General features: G+C 43.9%; 1 long non-coding RNA gene across 1 annotated transcript; it reads right to left on the reverse strand.

Moving 5' to 3' along the window:
• Window positions 1-548: 548 nt before the first annotated feature.
• On the reverse strand, window positions 549-17,668 carry LOC113604695 (uncharacterized). The gene is made up of 4 exons (XR_003426727.2): window positions 17,522-17,668; window positions 17,232-17,446; window positions 5,282-5,502; window positions 549-1,383 (listed from the first exon to the last, which is right to left on the reverse strand). It is a non-coding gene; the product is annotated as an uncharacterized LOC113604695 (long non-coding RNA).
• Window positions 17,669-18,022: the final 354 nt, after the last annotated feature.

Here is an 18,022-nt window from a genome sequence, read left to right on the forward strand (position 1 = left end):
ATTACATGTATCCACCATTATCCACATCATACAGAGTAGTTTCACTTCCCTTAAACTCTGTGCTCTGCCTATTCATTCCCCTCTCCCTACCCAACCCCTGATTTATTTATTTATTTTTAAAAGCTCTGAGACTTAGAAAGTGGAGAGTAGGAAGTTGTTATATCAAAGTGAAATATTAACATTGTATAAAACTATTTGCATATTCAAAACATAAAGAAAAACTAAACATTCCATTAAGAAATTTAAAAGGCAAGACGCAGGCTGTGAGAAATTTTTTATTAAACTCATATCTGGCAAAGAACTTACATCCAGAATATAAAAAGGAACTCTAGTAGATCAGGAGTAAAAAGACAAGCAAGACTCCAAGAAATGAATAAAAGACTCTAACCAAGACTTTACAAAAGAAGATATGCAAATGACAAATAAGCAGGGAAAAAAGATACTCCACAAGCAAAACCCAAACTACCAAATGCACCTTCTAGCCTCTTTATACCTAAGTTAAGGGATAAAAGAGACATTTGACAATATCAAATGCTGGAACTCTCATACTTTGCCAGTGGCAGTGTTCCGGCTGGTTTGGAAAATGTTTGGAAGTTTCTTATAAGATTAAACATTCATCTTACCTATGACCCAGAAAATCCATTCCTAGGCATTTAACCCAAAAGAAATGAAAACATATATCTATACAATGACTTGTAAATGAGTAATAGCTTTTTCCATAGTAGCCCCAAACTGGAGGCTTAAGTCCATCTACAAGTGAATGGATACACAAAATATGACATATTCACGTAATGGAATACTACTCAGAAATGAAAAAGGATGTATATGGATCTATGTAAGAACATAGGTGGGTCTCAAAAACATGTTGAATGAAAGAAGGCAGACACAAACAAGTATATATTGTGTGATTCCTTCTAAATGTAGTTCAAGAAAAGAAAAAAAACCCACCTAATTTACCATAATAGAAATCAGGACTGTGGAGGTATGGCTTGATTGGAGGGCATGAGCGAAATTTCTAGGGTGACAGAAATGTTCTCTACTTAATTTGGGGATTGTTTCCACAGGCCTGTGTACATTTGTCAAAATAATCAATTATACTGTTAAGATCTGTGCATTTCATTATATGCAAATTTCACCTCCATAAAAACGACCCAAAATACCAATTAAGAATCACACATAAATTATCTTAAGCACTTAAACTATCACCATATGATGCTGCGAGTCCCTCTTCACTGGTGATTGCATGAAGATTATGCTATGAAAGCAGAGGATGCCTCCAGCAGCAGACGCCGAGCCTTGCCCCATGTTGAACTGGTCATCATGAATGTACCCAGCTGCGACATGTTTTCTCCAACAACCTCACACAATGACACATGTGGACGTCTAAGTTAAAAAACAAAAAAATAACATGAGAAAAGACCCCAGAGCAAACCACATTCCTAATCAATGACACATTCACCAGAAGTTTAAATATTTGCCACAGATGGCAGAAATTATTCTGCGGTCTAAACAAAGATGATTTAAGCTGGCATTGCCAATTTACTTTGGTGGAGGTTTACTGTGTGCTATAATTTATTGTGTTGCACGTTTTTCATGCTCTTGCTATTTTGAATTATGCTTTCTAACATATTAATATATATGTATATATGTTTATAACAAGAATCAAATGTTTGCAAAGGCTCTGAAGTACCTTTGAGGTTGGAAACCGCTGGTCTACCTATACTAGCTCCAGGTTGGAGGCCAGGATGCTGCCTTCTGTTTATGCTAAATAGCTTCGTTAATGGCTGGACTGAAGTGTTAACAGTTTAGTAGTAATGGGTAAGCAGGCAGTTTGGGAGACTAAATGACTCCTGTTAAAAAATTGATAATGGCTCTTCCTGGGCAGGCACAAAGGACAGATAAATAAAGAGAGGCTGTAAGCTGTCCTGTGAATCTAAATCAGGCAATGTGGGTTAAGCCGCTATTTCAGCCCATTCTCGACTGGGTTGTGAACATTTTCTGGACCTCAGTTTCCTCATGTGCCCTGCCTAATGTAAAAGTCACTTGGAGTTCTTGTTAAAATACAGATTATGGTACAGTAGGTATTGGGTGGGGTCTGAGTTCTGTGTTTCTCACAAGCTCCAGGTGATGCCCATGCTGCTATGTTCCGGGGACCATAGTTGGTGTAGCCAGGGCCTAGGAGACTCTGTTGGTCCTGGGAGAAAATAATGGGGGATAGCACTCAAAATACTACTTTCCAAGTGGGGTTCTCAGTGATAGTTCACCTTAGATTAGGTGGGGAAAAGGTGGAATTGGAAAGGAAATACAGATCCTGCAGGGATGCACTGTCCAATATGGTGGCTGTTAGCTTCAGATGGCTATTTAAATTTAAATGAAATGAGATAAGAAATCAAATTACTAAGTCAAAACAGCCATATTTTAAGTGCTCAATAGCCGTATGTGGTGAAGGATGGCTAATGTGTCATATTCCACAGCACAGAATCAGAACATTTCCTTCACCACAGAAAGTTATATTGTACGGCACTGCTCTAGGGTACTCAGAACCAGACACGGGAGCAGGCAAGGACCGGATTGCTGGAAAGTCTTCCAGAATGAGGAATCTTTCACTCACAGACTTATGAACTAAGCTGGGTGAAGCTGGACACTGCATCTATTGGTAATTGATTAGTGTCATTCTAAACCTTTGGACCTGGAGCAGAATACTGTTCTGCTCAGCTCATTTGCAGGTTAGGTTTCTGACCTCATGCAGTGCCCTCAGTTTATTCCATGCACTCAGCTCATGCATTTTGCATTAGCAAGCTTGGTGGACCTCCAGACCATTCAGAGCTGAGAGGTACCCTATTTCAGTGTTTTCTAAACTGTATTCTGGGGAGCTCTGGATTCCTTCTGCTACTTCAAACAGATCAGCTTCACTTTTTTTCTGGTTTTGATATTGGTTTCCTAGAAAACATGCCTCTGGAAAAAAAATTGGTTCCCACTTTTAAACAAAGTCTCAAAACCACTGATTCTAGTTCAGCCATTACACTTTATAAATAATGAAACTGAGGTCCAGGGAGGTGGAGGTTCTGACCTTTCCAAGATCATATGGCCAATTAGCAAGAGAGCTGAGATGAGAAGTCATGTCTCCTGACCTGGACAGTGTTCCTTCCACTGGCTCACTGTTAATTATCTTTGCACACTACATGTCTGGCTGCCTCAGCTGGACTGCTGGCTCCTGGAGGGGAGAGGAGGCCTGAAGCCTTTCTGATACCCCTGCTGGTCTGTTACCTGGCTTGTGGCTGGGGAAGTAGTACCATTTAGTTGATTGCAGGTTGTGGCAGCTTCCTGGGAGCTGAGATACTGAGGGAATTCAGAGGCTGGACACCTGCATGCATCAATTCTTCCAAGTTTATAATTTAGAAGTAATACTCTCCACACGGCGAGAGTTTCCAGGTGACTGCTATTTGCCAACTCTAAGGACCAGGAGAGAGTCATCAGAAGGTATTTGTGGTTCTTTCTTTCCCTGGACCTGAGTCTCTGCCCCAGAATTGGCCTCCAAGTTAGGCCTGAGCTCCCTGGGCTGGAACATGGATAATTTCTTGCCTTCCTCTAGAGCTCAGTGCTTTTTCATTGTTGGCCTCATTAACTATACAATGATGATGGCTGGCTCCCCAGCCGGCTGTCTTCCTCCTTTTTTGTTTTTATAGTAGATCTTTCTTGAGCTTCTATCTGTCCCTCCGGTAACACTTCATCTCTATATTCACACATGTTAACCATATGCCAAGGAACAGAAGTTTCTGAGCTTCTCCTAAATGGCACTGATGGGGGATTGGATCCAGTTAGGCCACTGGATGCTGAATGAAGATTGTTAGAGAATGATGTGAGAAACAAAGCTCTGACGATGGAGTGTTCCTTTTAAATTGTATTCTGCCCCAGAGACCTGGGCTGAATGTTCCAGATAGATACAGCTTCTTGCTTCACAAAAGGGTCCCATTTGCCAGGCATGTATAATTTAGGTAAATTTTAAATTTATTCTAAATTTAGTGTTCTCTTTGCTTACTCCCAACATAAAGATGATTTATTGGCATATGCATAATGCATGGCATTCCATGAATCCACAACAGCATTAATATTGTGCATCCTAGAGGCCTTTCTCAGAAGATCTCTGTGCCTCTGGATGTTTCTATGTGCACCCTCCCTTCCCTTTTGAAGGCTGACCATGCTACTCATCCAAAGAGCCTAGCCATCCACAGGTGGGTTTAATAATGAAGAATGAAGATGTAGAGGACTAGGATGGTAGTGCCATAACTGCTTTTCTCCCCGGTTTGTTTGTTTGGGCTCCCTCTTTTGGAAGATATATGACAAATACCACTGGTTGATTCACTTAAGACCTATTTTGCTTCTTTCTTCCTTATCTGATAGACTCTGGAAAGCAAAACCCTACATTTCTAACCTCTCTTGTCATCTGATTGCCATGTGACATCATTCTGGACAACTGGGTATTTGCAGAAGTCCCAGGGAGAGCTTCCATTTCTGGATACACCAGGTCTTTAAGAAGAAAGATTTTTTCTTATATTTTAGCCTAGCTCTCTAATTCTTGCTTTGTGATGGGAAAACAGTGCCTGAAGGTGTGCCATTTTTTCAGAGAATGGGAACGAAAGCTCCACATTAAGGATGACAGAGTGAAAAGATAGGAGAATCCTAGTTCCCTGGTGAAAGTTTTGAGAAGCTGAACTTCCCCTGCACTGCTTTCTCTGAATATCTTATTACCTGAGGAAATGAACCCTACTTCTTTAAACTAATGTTTGTTGGATTTATATGAGCCTCAGTCAAATATATTTTGAAATGGTGAAGGATATATGGAAAAATTTTCAACACTCCACTTTTCCCATGAAAGAATTTCTTGGCTAAGACCCTGTAGTTACCAAGAAGGGTCTTAGATTAGAAGTCAGGATTTTAGTCCTGTATTTGCTATAAACTTGGACCCATAAGCTCTTAGATCCAACCATCCTGCAGAAAATGAACAAATCATTTTCTGTATCTGTGTCCTTATCTGTAAAATGAGAGTGTTGTGTCGTTTCTGACTTTGCTAAGATTACATGGAGTCTTCCCAGTCCTGCAGGAAGAAATAAATTGTGAAATCTTTTTTTCTCAGTAACCCTGAGTCCCTTTCCACCAATGGCATTCTATATCTACCATTTTCCATCTAATCCAGCAGAGTTACACTACAAAATGGGCAGGAAGATTATGTAGGTATCAGAATCCTGTGTGATAAACCACCTCCCAAAACTTGGTGGCTTACCTGAAACAATAACTATTTATTATTCCTTGTGATCCTGTGGATTGGCCAGCAGGTCTGATGGTCTTGCCTAGACTCACTCAGGTAGCTGCATTCAACCTTTAAGACAGTGGAGGGTTCCTTTTAACCTGTTGGTGCTGGTTTTTGGCTGGGGCATCTTGATTCTCTCTTCTTGGCTTCTCTATCAGGGTAGCCTGGACTTCTTTACATGATGACTTGGGGTTCTAAGAGGATAAAATAAGAAGCTTTAAGATGTTTTAAGGCCTACTCAGAAGTTCCCCAATGTCACTTCTACCACATTCCATTCAGAAAACTTCTAAAGCCTTAGTCCACCATAGTATAAGAGTTATGTCCTTGATCTTGTGTTTTGCATCAGGTCCAGATATAGATGAGTTCCCTTGTGTATTGCTGAATCCATCGGGTGACTAATGATTAAGAACTGAAAATTAAAAAGGCAAGTTATCTACTACTTACACACCCCATTTACAATGTACCAATAAACAATAGAGAGGCAGAGAAAGGACAGTCCCAGAAGGCAGACATACCCAGACAAAACGTGGAGGGCAGGATGTGTATGCTGGTTTCCAGAAACTCTGAAATCCAGTCACACATATGTTGCCTGTCCCCCCAGTTCGAGGAACCCATAATTTTCTTTAACTTGAGCCCAGTTTTGCTTCCTTGGAGTGGTCTCTTCATCCCTTAAAGTTCTTAGCTCTTGTCTCCGTCCTTTGCATTTTGGTTCTGTCCTTTGGATTATTGGCTCTGTGTTCTGAGATGTCCTTCCTTTTCTGGAAAGAATGGCCCATACTTTTAGTTGAGAAGCTTTTTAAATCTGTTTCCTGCATATAGAAAGTTAGAATGGGGGCAGAGGTCTCTTTTCATTCTGAACTGTCCTTTATTTTTGGAAGAATTGATACAGTTCCTCTAAAGGCTTCATGAGTTTTCTATGTATGAGATTATTGTCCAGTCCATTTGATAATGCCAGAGTTGACATTTCTTCTGAGGCAGGCCTGTCTCCATCTTGAGCTGTGAGTCATGGTACTGTGAATTCTTAGAAAGCCTTTAGTCATGCTGAAAGGGCCTATGATGCATGGTCTTAAATCTTCCTGAGTTCTTAACAAAGGGTTTAAAGGCCATGCTCTTGATTTGACCTTTTCTCCGCAGCCATTCCTTACTTCAAAAGTCTTCGGCTGGCTGGAGATACTACCTTAAGCTCTCTACATTTTATCTAAATTCTCCTTGAAAACTGAAAGTGGTTCCTTATTTAGCTCATTTCTCTCTTCATGTACTTCATGCAGTTAAAGTTAAATGGCACTTTCTACACTCTGCCTGGAAATCTCTTCAGCTAGATCTACAAGTTCATTAACGTGATGGTCAGTATTTTGTATCAACTTGAGTAGGCCAAGTGGTGCCCAGATTAAACATTATTTCTGGATACGTTTGTAAGGATGTTTCTGGATGAGATTAAAAATTAATTGGTGAATCCAGTAAAGCATATGGTCCTCCCCAGTATGGGCAGACCTCATCCAATCCATCGAGGGTCTGAATAGAACAAAAAGGTGGAGGGAGGAAGAATTCACCCCTTTTTGTTTTCTGTATGCCTGCATGAGCTGCTATATCAACCTTCTGCCCTTGGACTGGGATTGATACCATTGGCTTCCCTGGTTCACAAGCCTGCAGCCTTGGACTAGAATTATACCATGGGCTTTCCTGGGTCTCCATCTTGCAGACAGTGAGTTGTCAGAGTTCTCAGCCTCCATAGTTGCATCAGCCAATTCCTTCTAATAAATCTCTTCAAATATAGGGGTATCTTTCCTTTGTTTATGTTTCTCTGGGAATACTTACTAATACAGTTAGGAATCATTTCTACATTCCACGGCACCATAGTACACAGTTTTGCCAAGCATTCTACTTGTACATAACATGAATCACCCATTTTTCAGCCTCTAGAAATTGGTACCTGGAATGGATAGTTACCATAACTAATGTTAAAACATGTGACTGGCAAAGGCTGGAAGGATAGCAAGGAGATTGTTAGTAGAGGCTGGAAGAGAGGAAGGAAGTTAGCACTGGAGGCTGCCATCCCTAGGCATGTTGTATGTTGGTAGTGTAGAAGCAGGTAAGTGGTCCTTTAGTTCACATCTAAGAAATTGCATGCAAGGATTCTCATCCATATCTGGATCTGATTCAGATGATGATAGGGTTCTGAACTTCAAGCAGGTACTGTAATGGGATTAGGCCTTTTTGGGGGTCAGAGTTTTATGAGTACATTCAAGGGATATGAATCATTGTTGTCAAAGGGTAGATTGTTTCTAAAGATGGCCACAAAAATCCTTCCACTGTGGATGGTTTCTTACTGTCTTGCAATGTGACTTTGCCATTTGTTTCATAAAGAGGTGGAATCTCTTTCCCCTCTCCTTGAATCTAAGCTGGCCCTTTATCTTGCTTGGACCAATAGACTAAGGTGGAAGAGAACTTGCAGACTATGTCCTGCCTAAACCCCCTCTTGGGGGCATAAACTACCTTGAAAAGAAGTCTGACTATCCTTCTGAGAAAATAGTGTAGAGACAGAGGCCCTGCCTGCCAGAAGAGCTAACCATCAAGCAGGTGCATGAGGCCACCTCAAGTTGTCCAGCCCTCGTCGAGCTGCCCTAAGACTGTAGCCATGTGAATAACTCCAGCCAGCAGCTCAGGAAGCAGGATGCCCAGCTGAGTCCAGACAGCTTACAGCATCATGAGAAATATCAGATTGTTGTTGTTTCAATCCTTTGGGTTTTGGAGTAGTTTGTTATGCGGTGTTGGATCACTGACACAGGGGTGGAGGCCTTGTGTTCTGGATTTCAGAGTCTCTGCTCTCTCAGTGCTTGTGAAAGTAGCAGTTTTCTTTGCAAGACCCAAATTACCTGGAAGCCCAGAAATTATCTTCCTAAACCTTTCTGCTGGGACCCGGCAGGTGTTTAATAGCTCTCCCTGGAGTCCCCCAGCCCTCCCTTCCCAGCAGCCTGTTCCCCGTGGACTTGAGGGGTGTAGTGAGAGCAGTCACAACAGCTGGTGGGAACAGCTGCAAGATAGAAAGGCACTGGGGGTGTAATTACTTAGAAGTGAGCAGGGGTGTTGGGGGCCAGGGCTGCACCCACAAGCTGTACCTGGGAGGGACAGGTGGCCATGGGGAGGCCTCTCCCCACTTAGGGAATTCACCAGCATTTAGGTACTTCCCATTCCTTAAGTAAACCCCACGCTTTCCTGTCTCCAGGCTTGCCTGATGCGGTTCCTCTACCTGGAATGCTCCATCCCTCTTGTCTACCAGAGGGAATCCTACTTCATTTTAAAGACTCACTCACACATCTTCTCTGTGATGCTTTTTTTAACCTGGCTGGGTAGAGTCAATAGATCCTTGCTCTGCTCCCACTGTGCAATGCTATTAGCTCTTACTGTAGTCTGACTTATCTGTTGGGTGTTGACTAGTTAGGCTTACATTTAACTGAGCATGACAGAAAGCTCCAAAGTAAGTATATTAAGCAGATAGAGCTCCCCCACTCATATAGGAAGCCTGGAGGTAGTGGGACCCAGGGCTGGTAGCTATCCATCCCTCCCCATGCTCCCATCAAGGCCTAGACTTGTTGGTTTTTGTGCTCTCCTGTGCGATATGTTTCACCCAAAGTTTACCTCAAGGTCAAAGGTAGCTACTGAAGGTCCAGCATTCACTTCCATATTCCAGCCAGCTGGAAGGAGGAAGGGCATATCCTTTCCCTTTCAGCATATTCTTTAAAATTTGCACACATCTCTTCTGCTTATGTCTTTGGCTCAAGCTTGAGATGAAGCTGAGAAATATGGTCTTTAATCCCAGCTAAAACCTAAGTTGCACTTCTAAGAAAAAGGGAGATGATTAATATCAGGGGTCAATTAGTGGTGTTTAAGTACTATCTGTCTTTTTCATTAGGATGACCTTTTGAGACTAGAAAATATACCCCATTCATCCATGTTTTCTCCATATTGATCAACTCTGTGCCTGGTGTATGATGGATGTTCAATGAACAATGACATAGAAAATTGACTTGCTGATTAGAAGCCAATACCCCTGGGAGGGGTAGTATAATTCATTATTAATAACTCCGTAGAAATTTGTCTCTGATCTCCAAGTCCTGGCTTCCTACTTTCTTTTCTGTACTTCTGTATTTCTCTATGACTTTTACTTGTCTATTTTCTCTTGCCTCTGGGTTTCTAGATCCTGAAACTATTACCAAATCTTCTTACATATTCTCCCGTGGGCTGCCCAGAAGAGCTATAGACTGGAAGGTGCGTGTTGCTTTCATCAGGTGAGGAGGTGTTGAGGGTATGTGTGTATCTGAAGTGGAGGTCAGGAAACCTGGGTTATAGTTTCAGTTTGTCCACCAGGTAAATCTGTTACTCTGGTAAACCATGCTTACCATCTTTGTCTTTTTCTTCTGTAAAATGATAAAGATATATATTATCTTCATCCTAGAGCTTCAGAATATACACAGCCAAATAAAGACCATGCATATTTTACCTGTATGTGTATGCATATATGTGTGTGTAAATTTATTATATATGTATATATTTTTTATTTTATATATGTATTTAAACACATACACATATATATAAAAATAGAGTTGCAAGATGTTATTATATGTAAATGTGTAATAAGCAAATAACAACTAAAAAGATTCTTTGTATCCTCCTCCCCTGCAATTGGTTTTCAAAATACATACTCCAAAATAGAGGTAGGAGGGGGCCTGATCTCTACCTTCTTCCTCTGCCCTCAGTGTTTCCTCCTGAGTGCTGTGGCTCAGAACCCAGAAGCCCTTCTCAGTCCTGAAGCATGACTCACAGTCATTTCCATAGATGGGCCTGGAATGACAGGGTGATGGATGTCGCTGTCACTGTACTGAGATGGGGAAATGTTTTCTCTGGTTGGCCGTGGAAGCCTCCCTGCCATAGATTTTCTAGGGGTTCAGAAGTTTGACAAATGTGGACCAAAGGTGGCCTGCAGGGCCCTAGGGCTGGGACTGGCTTAGTTATCCACCTTTGGGGTATTTTCAAGGACTGTTTGGCCCTTAAGGAATTTACTATGTCATAAAAGTTTGGAGAAGGGAAGAGGAAAATAAATGAGGAAGGAGGTCTGAAGCCCATGCAGGCAAGTTGATGGGCTGAGCAGGCTTTCTGTGACCTCTTTGCCCACTGCCTTCCTTTGCCTGGGGGATATGGTAGAGTGGACGAGAAAGGGATCCTTCTAGAAAGCCAGTGAATATCAAGAATGGTCTTGTGAGACCCCAGCCCAGGATTTCCTGCAGGCACAGCAGCTATGACTCTGCCACATTCTCCATCTATGTTTGTAGAGAAGCCAGTGGGAATGAGGGGAAGCAAGGATCCTGTGGTGAGATGAGGGCGGGGTAAAGTTAGTGCCTGGCTGAGGGGGCCACAGCATCCTGGACATTGCTAGAGGTGAACTGTAGGCTTGTCTGAGAGAGTCTCAGCAGTCAAAACAAAGAGGAAAACAACACAAATGAGAAGACCCACCATGTTCATATTCAAGGTCAGAATCCTACTCTCATCCTCCATGATTAGGAGAGCAGTTTTTCTGCCACAAAATGGGTCCTTTTGAGGGGTTAAGTTTGACATCTTTGAACTCACTGCTATTATGCATAGGGCACAGTATGCCCTCCTGTTTCATCCCTCTAAGGGCAGGATAACAAAGCATTATTCCAATAAAAAAATAATGCAGAGAACAAAGCCACATAAGTTTTAAAAAATGTTAACGTTCATCTAGTTTTAAGAGAGAGAGAGTGTCAGTGGGGAAGGGGCAGACAGAGAGGGTGACACAGAATCTGAAGCAGGCTCCAGGCTTTGAGCAGTCAGCACAGACCCTGATGCAGGGCTTGAACCCAGGAACCATGAGATCATGACCTGAACTGAAGTCAGACACAACCAACTGAGCCACCCAGGCACCCCACAAAGCCACATAATTTAAACCAGGAGCAATCATAGCCCTTCATGGCTCTCCCCTTTCCCCAAACTTCTTTGCTTGGGTCTTTCCCCATTGTTAGTTCCTACAAATTCATATTGGGCCTTTAAGGCTAAAAAGAACCAAGAAATATTCCTGATCTAGAAAGTGAGACCAAAATGAGGGAATCGGTCTTCTTAGGAGCTCTGCAAGAGGGAAAATATAAGCCTCCAAAGAAATCCATTTCTGTGATGTGAAGGGGTTGCACTGCTGAGGGAGGGAGCTCTGTGAGTTGAAGTCCTTTGTTTTCCTGCCCTCCACTGCACTATGCTGCATTTGGCTGCCTCCTCTGTCTTCATGTGGGATAAGAACTGGGTAGAGGCCCTGGATATAGACTGGGGAGAAGTTGCTCCCTAAAATACTCATGGGGAAGTATTTCTAGCCCCTGGGGCAGGAAACTCTGGGCTGCAAAGAACAGATACTGATTCTAAACCCTAGTCCCTCTGAGGGGTGGCAGGAATGTAGCCTGAACATGCTGCTGGAGCAGATGTGGGCCCTGGAACATCCTTGAAATGTAAAATTGTGAGTGTAAGGGGAGCTTGGGGACCAGTGGGCTCCATTGAGAGGAGTTAATTACATGGCCAGTTCCACTAGATGAAACAAGGAGACCAGGCTGCATAAACTGCTCCCAGGCAACACTGACTGCTAATGCCCCTCCCTCCCTGGCTATGCTCAGTTCTGGCAGGGGCAGCCACAGGATGGTGAGGTCATAGCCAGGGCTCTGGAGAAGCAAAGGTCTAGCAGACAGCTCCTTGAGGTTCAAGCAAATGCTAGGGCAGAACCAGGAGTTTTAAAAAGGCAGACTTAGTAGGATGCAATAACTGTACTAGAGGGGGACAGAAAGAAAAAAAAAGGGGAGGGAAAAGAGGATGAAAAGGAAAGAGAAAGAGGAGCAGAAAGATCAGGGGACACAAGCAAGTGCAGCTAACAGAGAAAGACAAAGATACCTGGGAAGAAGGAAGAAATCAGGAGTAAACTTGGCAAGAATCCACCTGTTTTGGAAAGGGAACCTAAATGTGTGATAGAGAAAAATTCTGTAATGTTCATGGCTCTGCCATTTACCCTCTAAAGAAAAAGCAGTGGTGGGAAGCCCAGAGACCCTCTTTTTCCTAAACTGGTTTGGACATGGTGGATGCAGCCTCGGGCTGGCAGGCAGGTCTCAGGCCAGGGGCTGTGGCAGCTGCATGCCTCCTGAGTCTCTCCTGCAGAGGAGCAGCTCCTGCAAAGGAGAAATCCTGGGTGGGGACTCAGGACAGAAATATACTCAGAGACTAGGCAAATCATTTACCTCCCTGTGCCTCAGCTTCCCCACCAGTAAAATAGGAACTACTCCCTTACTCATATCCTTACATTTCTGCAAAGACCAAATGAGACCCTTGTCTTCATCCATCCCATCCATCCATCCATCCACTTATCTATTGCATGAAACCTTATTGAAAACTCATTTGTACCAGGCACTGGGCTGAATGGTAGGGCTACAGGGTGACTAAGACAGAGTCCTTGTTCCCTAGAAACTCATTCTCATGGTAAGCCACATATATGGACAGATCCTAAAGCTCAGTGGGATAATTGCCTAAGGCATTGCCCTTATCTATGCTGGGATAAAGGCCAGCGTCCTCTGCATGGCTTATAAGTGTTTGATGACCTGGTCTAGCATCAGCATCTGCCCCAATAGCCTCATTCACTTGGCCCCACGTTCCTGCTACACAGATAGGTGGGCTCATATCTTTCACTGTGGTTTGTGTTGTTTTCTAAACCTGAAATGTCAATTTTCTTCCTACTCGTTGTACTTATTCTGACTTCCAGACTTGGTTCATTAATCTTCTCCTCCAGAGAGACTCCTCCCCACTCACCTCACCAGGGTAGGCTAGATGCCTGTTATCTTATTCAGAAATTATCTTTTGTCATGACTTTTTCTTCCATTACTATAGATGCAGAGGGAACAGGGGTATTGACCCATCTTAACTCATGTTTACATATAGTACTCTACTATACTATAGTACTATAGTACTCTACATATTCTAACATATAGTAGAGGAAGTCTTTAATGAAAGCTTATTGAACTGAACTTAGCCACTCTGACACCACAGGGGAAAGACAGAGTGAGGAGTCAGAGAAGCCACCCATGAACTGGGTCTTGATGTATGTGTAGGAGTTCAAGGGGGAAATAATGGAGAGAAGAATGTCCCATATAGGAAAACATATGCAAAGGCCAGGGGTATGAGACCAGGTGCCTTGGTCAGGGGATGTGAGTTGTAGGAGCTGAAAGAGGGGTAGCTGCTGAATTACCACAGCTGAATTACCTGTGGTAATTCATTTTGTGTGTCAACTTGACTGGGCCACAGGGTGCCCAGCTGTTATTCGGTCATTCTGGGGGTGTCTGGGTGTTTCTGGATGAGATTAATGCTTGAATCGGTAGCCTGGGGAAAGTAGATGGCCCTCTCTAATTTGGCTGAGCCCCATACAATTAGTTGAAAGCCTGAATAGAACACAGGGGCTGGCCTCCAGTGAGCATGGAGAACTCCTCCTACTTGAATGCTCTGAGCTGGGACACCAGTCTTTTTCTGCCCTTGGACTTGAACTAAAACACTGGCTCTCCTTGAATCTCTAGGCTGCTGGCTTTTAGATTGGAACTTACACCTTCAGCTCTCCTGGTTCTTAGGACTTTGACCTTGGATTAGAACTACACTTTTGGCTCTCCTGGGTCTCCAACTCAATGGCTGCAAATATTGGGACTTCTCAGCCTCCAGAATCACATGAGCCAATTCCTTGTGATGAATCTCTTGCTCCCCACACACTCATGCACATATGCACAAATGGCACACACATCTTGCTGGCCCAGTTTCTCTGGAGAACCCTAACTAGTACAAAGGGGATGTCCCATAAGGCTTGTAGGCACATTAGGTGATACAGAAGCACAGAGGGTATTAAGTTTGGGAGGACATGATGAGGCCTATACTTCTGCATCACAGGAACCAGTGCAGGAGGTCTGGGGAGGGACCTTCATCAGCTGCTCTGACCCCCAGGCCTTCTTCTCTGTCCCAGGGACTACTGCTTTGGGCCTGCCTTACCCCTGAGCCTGAAATGCTGCCTCCTGCCACCTGGGGTGGTCCAGGCCATCCCTGTCTTCTGTGGGGTGCCCTGGCCTTACTTAGTTGTAGGTAGTCCCTGGAGAGCCCTTAAAGGGATGGGCCTGTAACCATGGTATGGAGTCACTCTGGCAGAAATTAGAAGCCCTAACCTTCATGCCTTGGTCTTCACAATGTTTTCATGCTTCCTCTGTTTTTCTTGGCTGTTTTTCTATACTAGCTGGTAAAACCTTTTCAAATATTCCAATTGTCTCAGTTGTTCAAGGAGGAACCGAAGTCATAATTGGTACCGATGTTTGAACTAGTGCTTTAAAGACAGGTAACAGCTCCTTGAGGCCAGTGATGGGGCAGCAGCAGGCCAGGGGATGCAAGATCCCCAAGGAGGGGGATACCATGGAGGACGATACCAGAGCCATTTGCTCCAACTTGTTTTACCCACCTGGAGGCTGTCCTAGCTGAGACAAAACCTTGGGAAGTGCTGTTTTATCCGAGTAAAGAGTGTCTTTTATAGCCTGTCACTTGGCAAAGCCATATTCCTGGCAGGAAAAAACACTCCTTTTCCTTAGACTTGGTGGAGTTGCCCCTAGGTTTGAATTTTGGAACTCCTGCTGCATGGTTGTACCCTGAGGTCATCTCCTGTGGGTCACCGAACCTCATTTTCTTCATTTGTGAAAAAGAATTGTGCTGACTTCACAGGCTGGTGGTGAGGATTGTTTAATGAGGAATATGTGTGAAGGCACTTGCCACACGGGGAATGCTGTATAATATCATCTTCCTTCCTCCCTATCCTTCCAAATCTGGAGAAAAGCTCTCTAGATAAAGCGATCCGCCCTTTCCTCTGGATTCCCTTAAGAATTCTTTTATTTCTCTTTTATTTCTCTATTTCATTTATTCTGAAAATGTTTGCTTCCTTCTCCATAATGGAATCTGAGCTAATGGCTGCAGTATTGCAGGCCTGGGGTCCCTGCTAAGCCTGCAGCCAATGAAGGCCAGTGGGAATAGACTGAGCAGTCAAACTCATTTTTAGGATGTAGTTTAGTACTTGAACATCTAGGACCAGACTCCTGCTGAGGCATAACTACGAATCTGGAAATTCCTCTTCTACTTCTGTTCACAAATGTAAGAGCCCCCTAGAGAGGCCAGGGAATGGTGCAGGGGGAGAGGAGAGATATTCAGTTTCAGACCTTGTGGGTGGGAAGTTTTGCCTTCTCTCTGTCTCCTGTGACACATGATTGTTGAATATTGACTATTCAATCCAACTCGAATTTGTGCTATCCATCCATCCATCCATCCATCCATCCATCCATCCCTATGCTTATTCAGAGATGAACACCATGATTCCAGTTCTGGTACTCAGACTGTGGAGGAAGAAGCTGCTCAGTGTGGTAAATTGTGTGATAGAGGCATTTGCTGGACAGGAATTATCAGAGCACAGAGTAGGATTCTCAGACAAGGTGCCCTCTGACCTGGGTCTTTAAGGACAAGCAGGAATTTCTCAACACAATAAAGGATTGCATTGGGGTGAGGAGAGAGTCCCTGAAACAGAGAGATGATCTTGTGCAAAGCTTGGAGGCATGAGAAATTCTGGCATGTTCAAAGGACTGGAACTAGTTCAGACTGGCTGGAAGGTAGAGCCAGAGAAGGGACTGCATGTATGAGAGCAGTGTGGGTATAAGGATGTGTGCATATTTGGGTGGGGACATGTAGGCCTGGGGTGCTGGTTTGGGAGCATAGTGCCTGAGAGGGTAGGATTTGAGGCTGGAGAAATAGAGTCCAGATGATGACAGGGTAGTTCAACTTTGTTCTGTGAGTAATGGGGAGCTGCTGGAAGATTTTAAGCAGGAAAGTGATGACGTCACATTTCTTTATTGATTATTATTTTGTATCCAGTAATGTGGATATTCAAAGAGGTATAATAAGGATGTTTCATGATTTTATGGAGCTTAAGGTTTGATTGAAACATGTACACTCAATGCCCTTCTCCCATTTCCTCTCTGGGTCTGTCTACTCATTTGCAATATGAGCATCTTGGCTAGGTTTCCTCAAGCCATGAACCCCAGCCCATGGACCTGAGGCAATAATGCCTGCTGGACTTGTCCTGTGCTTTCCCAGAGCATAGACCTGGGTCCCCATCCCTTGTCACTGGTTAGAGGTCTGCTGTGAAGACAGACACCTCCCCAAACCCTAACTGAAGGGCCCCTGGCTTCTATTGCACCCACATATCAGTTAACCAGAAATGATTGCCTAAACTACCCAAACCCAGGTGTGCAGAGACACCTAAGAAGTCACATTCAGTCCTCACTGTTTTTTGTATGCCCCAGGATAAATCATGGCCTCCTTCTCCCTTGGGGAGCTTTCTAGAGCCCAGCATACTTCCTGTTTGAACCATCCCTTCTCTCCAGCACATAATCTGTCACACACCAGGCTAGGTGGTTTCCAGCATACCACTGAACCTCTGGGTAAAGCCAAACGAGAGAAAACAAAGGTATGAGGATTGTTGCAAACCATTAGGTGAACAAGAGCCACAGGGTGGAGGAATTTAGAGATGGGGGAGAGTGGTGGCTAGGTACAGAGATGACTCCCTTCCCTTAGACTTCCATCTAAGACCTTCCCCAGTCCTTGCCTCTGCATTTGCATTCTTTCTGCCTGGCTTCCAGAAGGAGCTTGGCCCACCTGCATACCTCTGCCAGTGCTTTGTTCCTCCCACACCTCTGCCTGTGCTGGGCCCTGGTTCACTCCTGCCCTTGCTTCCAGGTTCCCCTCTGACAGTCCCTCCTGGGGGGAGGCGAGGGACCTGGGCCAGGGGTTTCCTCCCAGCAGCCCCAGCTGCCACACCACTCACCTGTTCCATGTCTGAATCTCTCACTTTGGTTGGGTCGGCTCCTTCAGAGTGTAAACACTTCTTATTCATGTTGCCCCTCTGGTGCATGACAGAGTCAGTGCTTTGTGACTGGTGGGATCAAGTGAATGGAAAGAGGTTCATTTTCTGAGGGTTGAGAGTATATCAGGTATCTTGAGTCACTTCCTTTGTGAAAGGGCAGAGAGAACCCAGTGCACCTGAAGCAAGATTATACAGTGAATAAAGTTTGTCTTCAGCGATGGCCCCAAAGCCCCTATTTTGGTGGTCTTTACCTTTTCTTGATCTATCCTGGCTTCTATGTATGGCTTTAAGGTGTGTCAAGATAACTTGTCAAGTTATCTTTCCAGACACTGTAATTTATAAACACTCACATGGGAAAAGTTCTTGCTTAACACAAGGGGGTGAATTATGAGTCATAGATCTCCAGGATTATGAGATCATCTCATAGCATGTCCCCCTGCCCACAGCAGGCTGGTCAGGGCAGACAGTGGGTGCCAGGTGTGCAGGGACACCTGTGAGCTCTCTGGCGGCAGGCACTGATATATCTCAGCACCTGCCTCGGGGCTATGCACAGGCTAGATAGGTACAAGGCAAGCCATAAAGTTTCTTGAGTGAATTAATGGAGATTCCATTATTTAATGAATGAATGCAGAATCCTCTACACCCTCCTCTATTTTAACTGTAGCCAAAATTGAGTTATTTTTTTTCTCTCAAAAATGTAAACCCCTGAGATTCTTAGCATTCTTGAATGATATTTTCCTTCTTCTGGTATT

The sequence above is a fragment of the Acinonyx jubatus genome, chromosome B1 (genome assembly GCF_027475565.1).
Source record: "Acinonyx jubatus isolate Ajub_Pintada_27869175 chromosome B1, VMU_Ajub_asm_v1.0, whole genome shotgun sequence".
NCBI classification, from domain to species: domain Eukaryota; kingdom Metazoa; phylum Chordata; class Mammalia; order Carnivora; family Felidae; genus Acinonyx; species Acinonyx jubatus.